This window comes from Bos grunniens, chromosome 11, assembly GCF_055505025.1.
Source record: "Bos grunniens cultivar Pamir isolate PY7600 chromosome 11, Bosgru_T2T1.0, whole genome shotgun sequence".
Classification (NCBI taxonomy): Eukaryota; Metazoa; Chordata; class Mammalia; order Artiodactyla; family Bovidae; genus Bos; species Bos grunniens.
This window is the reverse complement of record NC_141175.1, coordinates 47118003-47130809: the sequence shown is the minus strand read 5'-3', so window position 1 is coordinate 47130809 and position 12807 is coordinate 47118003. Positions and strand designations below refer to the sequence as shown.

The following is a 12807-nucleotide window of genomic DNA, read 5'->3' as shown; positions in this document are numbered from 1 at the left end:
TGGTAATCCTCTTATTTCGTTTCAGTGATACAAGTTATTGACCCTGTGCAGAGAGACAGACACCATCAGTTCTTCCCAGAGCAAAGATGGCCTTTCTGATGGTGAGCATGGGCCTTGTAGACTTAAAAAATAGTCACAACCTAAAAGTTGAGAGGGCTTCCCAGGTGGCTTGGTGGTAAAGAATCTGCCTGCCAGTGCAGGAGACAGAGGAGACGGGGGTTCAATCCCTGAGTGAGGAAGATCCCCTGGAATTGGAAATAGCAACCCACTCCAGTATTCTTGCCTGGAAAATTCCATTGACAGAGGTGCCTGGCAGGCTGCAGTCCATGGGGTTACAAAGAGTTGGACACAAATGAGCGACTGAGCACAAAAGTTGAGAGTTATGTTTTATTCAGTGGAAATTTTTAGGACTCAAGCCCGGGAGGCAGCATCTCAAATAGCCCTGAGAGAATTGCTCCATGGAGGCAAGGGGAGGAACCAGGTTCTATAGAAATTTTGCAACAAAGGGCAGGTAGTCTGAACATCAAATTATTATTGCTAATTAAAGAAAACCAGATATCCTGGGATTCCCTGGTGATCCAATGGTTAGGACTCCATGCTCCCAATGCAGGGGCCCTGAATTCGATCCCTGGTCAGGGAACTAGATCCCACATGCTGCAACTAAGACCTGGCATAGCCAAATAAATGAATTTCAAGAAAAGAAAGAAAACTAGATATCCCAAGTTAAGGAATTTAGTACTTTTCTATGTATGGGGAGCTGCAAGAGTTTGGGCTAACTTAAATCATTCCTTTCATATGCATCTCAACCATGGGGCTAATATCCTGTGTTTTTCACACCCTGAGCTTCCTTGGGGCTCACTGTAGGGAGTGACTGCAGCAGTCAGATGGCTGCTAGATAGCAAGTATTCTTCTCCTTCCTGAGTGCCCTTAGGACTCACCACCTCACATTGGAGGGCTGCAGTTCCTGATGACTGTGACATCCTTGTTTACTGACATGGTAGGGAATATTCAATTTCTCAGCCTCAACATTGTGTATCGTGGGGATATTTTCCTCCTGGGTGGATATAAGGAATAGATTTCTTTTGGCTGAAAAATGGGGTATGAACCATACTAGAAACTGCTAGCAGAAATGTCTTTGGGCTCCCCTTACATTTCTGGCTGAGAACCTCTGAGGCAGAAAACAACTGTTTCCCTCGCAGAAACAGCTGGCCCTTTCTACAGGACACAGCTTTCCAGACCAAATACTGAAGTCCTCAGGAGACTAGCTCATCCGGAAACTAAGCTGGACAACAACTTGAAGGTTATCCATGAACAACAGAATTTGACCCTTAGGGCAGAGGAAGGTTTTAATTAACTTCATCTGAGAAATTTCCAAGGCTTTTCCAGCTGTTTTGGAATGTTGTGTTCCAGGCTTTAGAGATTAAAACTTCTCTTTTTCTGGCATCCGAAAGTGACTTTTGGAAGCAGAAGAGGAACAGCTTTTGGACCCCAATATCACAGCACATCAGCCAGGCCTGGATCTTGCCACTAAATGAGGAAAAACTGTCTCTGGGGTCTCCTTGGGGCCGGAATGTCATGAGGACTTGGCAGCCTTGGAGCAGACTCTGCTAGGGTCTGGGTCTTCTCCCAATATCTGCAACTCTAAGGGGAAGCTGGCAAAAAATGAATAGCCAGCCAGGCAGTGTTGAAATCCAAGAGAGGGAGAAATGTTGGCCCTATAGTACCCTAAGGCCTGGTTTTCCTGACATCTTGAAGCAGAGGGTACCTGCTGGGACTAGTGAATCCAAAAAAAATCAAGGAATGGAATTTTTTTTCTCTACCTGAAGGATGCGCCACATCTTTTCATGAGTGGATATCTGGTTCCCTCATTCATAGGAGGTTGATTGAGCCCCCTTTGTCCATCAGGACCATCAGTACTGGTGGTTGAAGGAAAGAGCAGCAAACAGTCACACATTTTAAGGGCAAGGACCATGTTTCATCCTCCTTGGTCTTGCTTGTAACAGACGTTCACGTACTATTTTGCTGAAACGGTCCCCCCAAAGTCACAGCTCTTTCCACTATCCGGTGTCTGTTTTCTTCCCCTTTCGCTCCTGTAACTTATCTCCTGTCTCACCAAGTCAAGAAAACACATTCATAGTCTTCCCTATGCAAGTTGCTGACTTGCACCATAGTTTACCTGCAAATCAAACCAAAAGAGAATAAGAGGGAAGAGAAATAAAATTTGTTTCCCTTGAGCCCTGCCTTGTTTTCTTCTGGCACAGCTTGGTTCTAAGAGGTTGCTGGTCACACTGGCAAGAAGCTTTTTTCACCCTAATGCTTTCTCCCCAACTGTCCACTCTCACTGAAAAAAGTTTTTTTTTTTTTTTTTTTTTAAGGAATGTGTTCTGATTATGAAAGTAATAAATACCATTTAGAAAAGAGAATAAACTGTCCCCCACCCAATACATCTGTTGTGTTCCCAGCCTTTTATTCCAGTGAGACCTCACAAAAGCAGGCTTGCCCCTCTAATCAATGGTTTTAATTGACATATTCAGTTAATTAACAAGTCTTTAATATACACCTACAATGAACGCAGCAGAGTTTGGCACTCTTAAAAACACAAAATAGGTTTAAGATAGCCTCAGCCTCAGCCTCCCAGGAGACAAGACCTCTGAGGCTGCAAAGCCCTTTGCTGTGTTCTGGTCTACTGCTGACTTCCATGCAGCCAACACTGATGGCCACCTGTCATGCTGAAACCTTCTCTTCCCTGGGCTGCTGCATCTCCACATCCTGTTTTCTGCCTTCTGTTTCCAAACTGCGTACTCCCAAAAGCCAGTACTCAAGAGACAAGTATGGGTTGGAAAAGGAAAGATTATTTATCTGGGAGGCTGGCAACCTAAGGAGAAGGTGGACTCATGTCCCAGAACCAATTCCAAACATTCTGCTTGGCCATGCGAGTTTTTAAAGGGCAAAAAAAGAAGCTGCTGCTGCTGCCAAGTTACTTCAGTCGTGTCCGACTCTGTGTGACCCCATAGACGTCAGCCCACCAGGTTCCCCCACCCCTGGGATTCTCCAGGCAAGAACACTGGAGTGGGTTGCCATTTCCTTCTCCAATGCATGAAAGTGAAAAGTGAAAGTGAAGTCGCTCAGTTGTGTCCGACTCTTAGCTAGTCTCAGTTAATCATTTGAGGAGGGGGTCATTGTCTTCATCATCTTTCACTATGTGCAGACTTGTTGATTCTTTGTGACCTTTCTTTAGACTCTACCTTGTTCACAGAGTTTGCTCATGGGATTACTGCAGGGGGAGCTGGGGGAAAGATGTAGTTATCTGTTAATTACTTATTCTTCATCTCTACATCTTTAAGAAAAGAATCTACATGTTTTAGGCAAGACATTGTGTGATCAGGGATTACAAAACTATCTGATTAGTGAGGCATGGAGTACATGCTATAGGGGTTAGGTTAAATATTGCCTAGTAATCTCACATCTGTACTGAGTTTTTACAGTTTGAGGGAAACAGAAATAGGCAAATAGAATAGGGGCAAAGGAGCTGCTTACACATTCTCTCTCACTTCTTCCTGGCTTCCTGATCCTCCTTCGGGCCCATTCACTAAATTCGGTCCTCAGCCTTCTTCACTTCTCAGTTTCTTTTCATTCCCTGGACCATTTCAACCATTCCCATGACTTCAGATACCATCTGTATGCTGATAATTCCCTGAAATATGTGTCTTCATTCCGATATATTAATATGCCTGGGGCAGCGCCTGTGATCAAACACATTAACATATTTGTGGTGAAATATGGGAAAAAATGAAAACTATAACTACCCCTGCCTATAAATTCCAGTCAGGTTTTGCTGCCAAACTAACCAAGTTATTTGTAACACCACTATGACAATTTTTTTTTTCTTTTTCCAAAGCTTTATGGATTTCAGAATTGCAAAGAAGATTATGGGCCTGTATGAAAAGGAGTGGCCTTTGTTAGTCCAGAGGGGGAAAAAGGATAAAGAAAACTATTCTGCATTTTCCTTTCCATAGAACAATGAGTATCCATAAGACTTGAGGTCTTTCCTGCTAGAATGAAAGTGACCAGAAACTTGTAAACAGTTTTTCTTGTTAAAGTAATAAGATAATAAAGTTCTATCATATCTGGCCCTCTACTGTAATAGTGGCATTATCAGATGCAAGTCCCTCACTGCACCTAGAGTTTCTCACTTAGCTGAAATGCTTGGGGTTTCTGTAATACACAGTCTATACTTCCTGCACATATACACAATCATACCTGTGATTGACTTTAATTCTTGGGCATTTAACTAGATACATAATAATTAACGAAGTAAATCCTCCGGCTCCTTTCAATTCAATGACAGCTGTTTTCACACCCTAGTTTAAAACTTTTCTGTGGGTTGGCTCTAAAGCCAGATCAGAAACAGACCCAGAGAATATTCAAGAGGCTAGGGGTGGGGGTGGGGGCACAGGGCAGCATGGAAAGGCAGGATAAAATGTTATTTTAGTATTTTCACTGAGACAGAGGAAAAATTCATGCAAATATCTCCGCTCTCACCACACCTCCCTCTTTGTTTCATAAAGCCTTTCTTTGTCCAAATCTCAATTTTTGGATTAGACCCCTGTTGACTATGTCTGCTTAAGTCCTAGATAAAGGCTTATTTGTTTGACCTGTCATATCCGTAATTGGCCTAACTGTTCGTTTTGATTTTCCCATTGTGTAGATGGTGCTACGAAGCTTGGCAGGAAGCACACTATGGAAATGTGGAGCTGAACAGCTTAATGTGTGTAATTTGGGAAGTTCAGCGGATGCCAGGGCTTAGCAGGCTCCCAGCTTGTTCAAGGCTGTTCCTGTGGATTTTCATTCTTGTGGGCATCAAGCTCCTCAAGTCTGAGGGCTTAGGTCCCACCCAGACTCAGTGCCCATAGCCACGTCCCTGCTGTCCTCCTCTTAAAACCAGGATGGTAGCTGACAGTTGGAGGCTCCTCTGTCACCTCTGCCTAAGGAAGTGGAAGGGTAATGAGGTAATTGGGTTCCAGAGATGATTCAGGTAAAGGCTGACATATAAGGCTTTCTCTAGACATGAGTGTAAACTCCTCGTTGGTTTCTAGAGGGCCTGAGGTATTGCAACATCCATCATTCCTACAGTGGCTAACACATGGAGCCACCCAGATCCCCACTCCAAGACTGAAGCACTCATTTCCCCATCTCCTGGGAGGGATGACAGCAGCAATTATCAGCTGAGATTTTTCTGAGGCTGAAAAGAGTCACCTTGTCCATGGTAGTGCCCCCTTCCCAGAGGCAGCCCACATCTAATGTCTGATCTGTGCAGGAGTAAAAAGATCCAGCTCCCTTACCTCAGTTGAGACAACTCTGAGCCATCCCAGCCCCAAAGCTGTCTAAAAGATCAGCTAAGGTTTGTTTTTAATTTTTCCAAATGATTTATTTTTTTTAGTAAATTAATCTCTCCCTTTATTTTTGGAAACTTTTTTTTAACTTTTAGTTTTATACGGGAGTATAGCTGATTAATAATCTTGTAATAGTTTCAGGTGTACAGTAAGGGGGCTCAGCCATATATATACATGTACCCATTCTCTCCCAAACTCCCCTCCTATCCAGGCTGCCACATAACATTCAGCAGAGTTCCCTGTGCTATACAGTAGGCCTTGTTGATTGTCCATTTTAAATATAGCAGTGTGGACATGTTGAACCCAAACTATCCCTTCCCCTGAAGGATCAGCTAAGGTTTTTATTGGTGATTTCAATTGTAGCTCAACTTCTCCCTTTGTGCATTCCTGCTTACTTCACTTCTCCCAGTTGTTGATGCTGAGAGTACTCCCCAGTAAACCTCCTACATACAGGGCCAGGGAAACCCTACCTGTAACACCTGCTTTGTCCTGGTTGGTAGCAGTGACTGTTCTTCTTGTGAAGATTCAGCAGTAAACCATAATTAATTTAAACTAGTCAAGGTGGTTCCATTTACTTAGCCAGTGATTGGCGTAGAACTCCATCCCAGCAAACGAGTTGGAAAGGGGAATCTCCTGGTAAAGTCTTCTTGAATCATAAAAGAGACAAGGAGAAGAGACCGTTTTCTGTCTGAATGAGATGCTTGTAGAAAAGAACAGAGTTGGGAAGAAGGTGGAGCCAAGAAAATAACAGAGAAATCAAACTGAAGAAGAGGCCACCCTGCTTAGGATCTTGTTGTCATCTGTGATAAATCCCCGTTGACAGAATAGGAGGGATTTGTCACACAAGAACTTAATGATGGAGTTGGCTCTACAATCTGTGATTTTTGTTCCAGTTGTCTGATTCCATTTTCCCACCCTTTGAGGATTTTGCTTTTTGAAATATTTGTCAGAATTCTTTCTCTTGGATGTTTCTTGATAACCTAAACTCTCTTTTTTCCTGACTTCTGGTGATCAGTAATTTGACTTTGGTTGATTAATTAAATTCTGCCTCTTTTTTCTATGGCATTATGGGCTTGGGGTTTATAGAGTTAATGTTATAATGTTATGCATTAATGTGTATGTGCAGCTAGGGGTGGAGAGAGGGTGACCTCTAAAAGAAGCTGAGTCTAGAAATCTATGTCCTGGGATGACTTTTGATGAGAAAAGTAGGAAATAGTGATAGAAAGATTTTCAAATTGTAGAGGAGCAAGGGCTTGAACCTAATGGCTTGAACCTTTGGCTCAGAATAGGGTATTCATTTTTAGTAAAGTGTATCCTCTCTGATCTGTAGTTTATTTTGACAAGTCAGTTCATAGCTGCCCTAGAGTTTGGTGCTGGAGAAATTACCCACAGTAGTGGGACTGATGGTGGGGAGCCTCCTTCTTTCTCCCACTTGCCTGTACTCCCCTCTGCCTAAACTCTGAAAAAATGTTAGTTGCTCAGTCGTGTCTAACTCTTTATGACCCCATGAACTACAGCTCTCCAGGTTCCTCTGTCCATGGGATTTCCCAGGCAAGAATACCAGAGTGGGTTGACATTCACTTCTCCAGGGGATCTTCTCCACCCAGGGATTGAACCTGGGTCTCCTGCATTGCAGGCAGGTTCTTCACCAACTGAGCCACCAAGAAAGCCTCTGCTTAAAATCTGCTGCTTCCCCCTTTTTTTTTTTGCTAGTTGAGGTTTAATCTATAACCAATGAAGCGCACAAATGCAAAGTATACAGTGTGATGAGTTTTGACAATGGTATGTAATCATTATTCCAATCAACAGATGGAATATTTTTCTCATCTCAGAAGTTTCCCTCAAGCGTCTTTCCAGTTATTTGCCTCCTTATCCCCAAGGCAATAAGTATTCTGACTTCTGTCACTATAGGTTAGTCTTCACGTCTTCTTGTACTTCATGTATATATATTCTTTGGTGTATGACTTCTTTCATTCAACATGAAAGATGTGGTTTTGAGATTCACCCACATTGTTGTATGTATCTTGCTTCCCTTTTAGAGACTATCCGTGGGGTCCATTGGGCTTCCCTCGTGGCTCAGATGGTAAAGAATCTGCCTGCAATGTGGGACACCCAGGTTCCGGAAGATCCCCTGGAGAAGGGAATGGCAACCCACTCCAGTATTCTTGCCTGGAGAATCCCATGGACAGAGGAGTCTTGTGGGCTACAGTCCATGGGGTTGCAAAGAGTTCGACACAATTGCGTGACTAATGCTTTCACTTTTTACATGGCGTCCACTGCTCTTGGATTTCTCTATCATGTTTAAGGATGAGATCCTACCCATACTGGTGGTGGTTTTATTGTGAGACAGTTTGCCAAGTGAGTTTCGTAAGTCACTGGTTCCTGAAGACCAAGCAGGTGGTTTCTTCCAGGGACAGTCAATTAATCTTTCCATGCTATGTGGAGATAATGACAGCTGATGTCTGAATTCTTTGAAGTGAGAACAGACAACAACTCCTTCTGTGGGCTCCCAGGACAAAGGTTGATAATTCCCAGGATTCTATGCCAAGATACTACCTGAATTTCGACCTAGTGAGTCGTGACCTTATTACCACTGCCAAGGCCATGGGAAAAATGAACATTTATTAAGCATCATGTGCCTAAAGGCACTTGGTCATAAGTGACCTTAACTTCCCTTCCTGGGAACTCTTTGAGATAGGTCTTACTATACTCACGAGGATGCACAGGTCTAAATCTGAATGTAGGTCTTGAACCTGGGTTTGCAGGACTCCATATCATGATTTTTCACCAGCAGCAGCCAAAATGTAAGTTCTTGTGTCCATTTAAGGTGGCGCATGCATATCACCAGGGACAGTTTTGGCCATGACTGGTTTGCTGCAGGGATGGGGAGGACTCAGGGCTGGATGTACTTCCTTTCTCAGTAATGCCCACTAGAATATGCAGGTGAGTCTTCCTTTTTGAAAGTGTTCTCAGCTCTTCTTAGCCAGGCAGCTCTGACCTTTGGTAAAGGCCAGCATATCTTTGTTATGTCCCTTGGAAATCACTGTTGTGTAACAGCTGTGTTTCCAATTGAGATGGTTTCCAGATCCAGGGAAGCTTTAGAAAGGATGATGCCAGCAAAGAGGCATTAAGTCCTCTAATAAGCTTATGCCCTGATAATCGTATTAATGGCACTGTCTCATGCTTGATGCTGCAATTATGGGCCTCTCCTCTTAAATGTAATTTTGGAGTTTGATAATAATTGAGAATATGATTTTGCATTTCTCTGTAACAAGAGTTCTATTCCCTAAAGCAACATGGTGACCCTAATAGAGATGATTGTTCATGCCCTTTCAAACTGCTGACCTTATACCTCACCACAATGTCATGAACAAACTAGACTTACTCACCTGGGAATTCAGAGTTCTTCCAGCATCAGGGCTCTTGTGGGCTATGGAACAAATCCCCTGGGGATCATGACATTGGTTTCTAGCATCTGCATCCGATAAAGAGGCTTTATGTTTTTCTGCTATTGCAAAGTCAAAGTAACCTTGGGAGAGAGGGTCTGCTTTAGGAGTCAGGTGATTTTTAACATGTGACTTAATTGTCAACATTCAAGATATTATCTCTAGTATCAGGTGTTTGGCCTCTAGAAAACTACTTCTGGGACCTTCATTTTCTCAGCTGTAAGTTCCAAGCAGTTTGGACTAGAATTCTAAGAACTTTACACTTGCCATCAGGAATTCATATTTTTAGCTATTGACAGGAGGTGGCTATTGTTTTCATGGTCCCAGCTGGAACTGATTAACAGGCTAGCAACTCACTGCTGTCTTTCTGAAGAAACCTTTGTCCAGAGCATATATGAGATCTGGGGATTTCTGCTTCTGATGCTACACATGTGTGCTTGGCTCTGTGGCATGAAGGGATCTTTTCCAGGCCTGCAGTGAAGGGAGGAGGGAGGCCCAGGACAGAGGCACCAACCAGGCCATGGGGGCTAGCCACCAAGCAAGAACACCCTCATTATGAACAGTGTCCACAGAGCTGCAGGAGTTGGCTTCCGTATAACGACGTGGGTGGAAGCCAGCCCTGGGGCTGCAGGTTTTGGATTCTTGGGCAGTTTCATGGGGCCTGTATCTGAACAGCAGGTGTCTGAATGCTTCTGGGGCATGATAGGTAAGGGCAGTAAAGAGCAAAGGAGGCAGGTGTGGGAATGGCCTCAAGGCTTTTGTTTATGGACATGCAGGTGTCCTAGGCAGATGGCAGAAAGAGGGGTACCCAGGACTCTATGGTCAAAAGCCTACAGTCTGGCTGGGCAAAAATACCACGTGTGTGCTGGCACCAAAGGGCACGGGAAACTTGCTGAAGATCAACCACTGTTTCTTCACCAGGAAATGGGTGACATGAGAGACCCAAACACGAGAGGCCTAGGGCAAAGCATAGGATCCACTGTGTAGTCCCCAGGCTACCCAGCCAGCTGGAGGGAGCCTGGGACTTACGAATGACAGGGGTGATAACAGAAGCAGGGGTGCCAAGAGAGAACTCTCGACCTGGAAACTTTCTGTAGACCCATGTCAGACTGACAACTTTGCAGCCACAAAGGAATGGACATATTTGCAACTATTCTCCTCAGGATAAATGAACAGTCTGAGCCCCTTCCACCCCACCTTCTCCAGGAAGGCTCCCCCACTTCCCCCAACTCTGGTTAATTGTTCCCTTGTCTGAGCTCGGAGCTCTTCTTGTCTGCATCCTACAGTTCAGCACTTAATCAGACACAGCTGTGCATTCCTCTCTAATTGTTTTGGGTGTGTTTGTCCTGTCTCCGGGGCAAGATTACAGCTTCCTCTAGGGCAGGGACTCACAATCTTTGGGAGAGAGCTCCTGGGAGAGGTATGGGTGCTCATAAGGGGCTTCTGAAGGAGTGAAAACATTCCTACAGCACTTTGCAATTTAGAAAGTTGTCTCCTCTATTCCTTACAATTGCCCTGAAGAAGAGAGAACATGAGTAGCAGAGGTGAGGCAAGCCTGGGATTCCTGATTTACAGCCAGTGCCTCATAGGGGTTCTTTTGCTGGACAAAAAAGCCCCCAGTGGAGAAGAGGGGGAGAAGAAAGGGAGGCCTCCACAGGCCTTTCTCCCTGATGGGAATCTCGGGGAGGAGAAAGACGTGAGGGGATGTGGCCCTGGCTTGCAGGGCTCCTCTGACAGGCTCCATAGAGACAACTAGGGCAACCCCACTGGACCCACTGTGTTTGCTTTCATGCCCCCCATCTCCCCCCACCTTCCCCCCACCCCCGCCCCACGCCACCCAGCCCTACCCCCAGATCCTCTATGCTGCCATCAACCCACAGTGCCCTCCCGTTTCTGGAAGTTTCCCATCTTCTGAACTGGTTACTCCTTCTTCCTCACTCTCTTAAGACTTTAGCTCTGGCTCCGTGGCCTTTCACACCACGACCCTGACCCCAGTTCTTGCCAACAGCTTCCTGGATGGCTTCACTAACCGCCCAGAGGATGCACCCCAATCTCTTGACCTTATATTCTCCAGCGACTTTCTCCTCTACTCTCCCCCATCACATCCTGGCTTTGTCATCATCCTAAACTTCTCCACCTTCTGAACCACAAACCTAAGCATCCAAAACTCTGACTCCATCCCCTCTCCTTCCAGCATGACTGAGCCTTGGCCGCTTTGGTCCTTCCAGCCCATGCACTTCTGTCCTTTCTCTCTGGTCACACATCATGTCAGCCCTACTTTTGCCAAGGTTCTCAATTCCTTGGCAAAAAGAATTTGCTCCTCTGCGCTAGCAGTTCCTTCACGTGAGCCTGCACCAGAGCAGACAGCTGAGCTCTGCTGGAGGAAATCACAGAGGAGGGCCAAAGGGTGCCTCACAAGTTCAAACCACCAATCTTAGGAGGGTTGCCATGCTCCTTGCCATCCAGCGGTATCTCTGGTCACCTCAGCCCTCCCACCTTCTGCACTGACAATGTCATGTTTTCCACTCTCTTCAGATCCCTCCTTGCCCTGCTCCCAACCTCCTCCCCAAACTGAGAGAAAGGTATGTGGTGGAAAGATGCATCATCATATACCAAACCTGCTGGTCCAGTTGGTCTCCAACCTCCCCGCTCCTGTTGTAATAGAGGAGGCAGCCTACTGCATGAGGTCAGCCTTTCCACTCAGACTCTGTTTCACCCTCTCCCATGGGCACAGGGACCACCTTTATTCATTGTCCTTTCTCTGCTGTACCTTCATCTTCTTCTTCTCTATAAGGTCTTTCCCATCAGCATTTAAACACATTCAATTTACTCTACCTGAAAATAAACTAAAATAAACCCATTGTTGGCATAACATTCTTCCCTAGCTATTTCCATCTCTGAACCTTCACAGTCAAACCTTTGAAGATTTGCCTGTAGTTAGCCCCTTCTCCATTTCTTCACCTCTCACTCACTTCTCAATCCACTCCAGTTTATTTCTCATCCCTTCACCCCACCAGATAATGCTTGTAAAAGTCCCAATGACACCAAGGACACTCAGTCCAGTGGATATATTCAGGTTTCACTTCCTTGGGTCTCTCATCCATTTTGAGTGTTGCTGGCTACTGCCTCTTTATGACACATTCTTTCCTTGGGCTCCATGGCCCCACTTCTGCAAACTCCTATTTTTTTTTTTCCCCTGCCTCTCTGGATGCTCCTCCACCTCTGCTAGATAGTTTGCCTCTGGCCAGCCTTTAGATAGGGAAGCCCTGGTGGCTCAGCGGTAAAGAATCCACCTGCTAATGCAGGAGACGTGGGTTTGATCCCTGGGTTGGGAAGATCCCCTGGAGGAGGAAATGGCAACCCACTCCAGTATTTTTGCCTGGAAAATCCCACGGACAGAGGAGCCTGGCAGGCTACAGTCTATGGAGCTGCAAGGAGTTGCAAAGACATGACTTAACGACTGAGCATGCGCACGAGCCTTTAGATAAGGGTTTCTCAGGCTCAGTTGTAGGTCCTCTTCTGGTAGGCTCTACACATTTCCAGGATGCCATCTCACTCTTGGGACTTCACTGCCACCTCTCTAACAGCCATTACATCCCCAGCCTCTCCACAGAGAACCAGACCGTACAGCCAACCACCTACTCAACATCTCCACTTGGACATCTTATAGGCACCTCAAACCCACCTTGACCAAATGTGAACCTTTGGAAGGTTTTCTCAATCCTCCTTTCCTGAAGGTCCCCCAACTCAGAACATGGCACCACCACCCATCTGTTTGAAGAAGCAGAGACCTGGAACTTCTTGCTTCTTCCCTAGCTGAGCAGTTGCCACGTCTTGTGGTCTTGTCTGTTATCTACTTCTTTCTATTTGTTCTCCGGCAAAGACAAACAGCCCTTTGCTTTATAGCAGCAGCCCCTAAACTGTTCCTCCACAGAACTTCTCCCTCTTCCCTGCTTCTTCTTCACATC

The 12807-nt window shown here is 45.3% G+C and overlaps 1 long non-coding RNA gene across 1 annotated transcript; it reads right to left on the bottom strand.

Moving 5' to 3' along the window:
* Positions 1-1837: 1837 nt before the first annotated feature.
* LOC147363054 (uncharacterized) lies at positions 1838-8920 on the bottom strand. The gene is made up of 4 exons (XR_015136750.1): positions 8783-8920; positions 5864-6036; positions 3538-3743; positions 1838-2176 (listed from the first exon to the last, which is right to left on the bottom strand). It is a non-coding gene; the product is annotated as an uncharacterized LOC147363054 (long non-coding RNA).
* Between the last annotated feature and the right edge of the window lie 3887 nt (positions 8921-12807).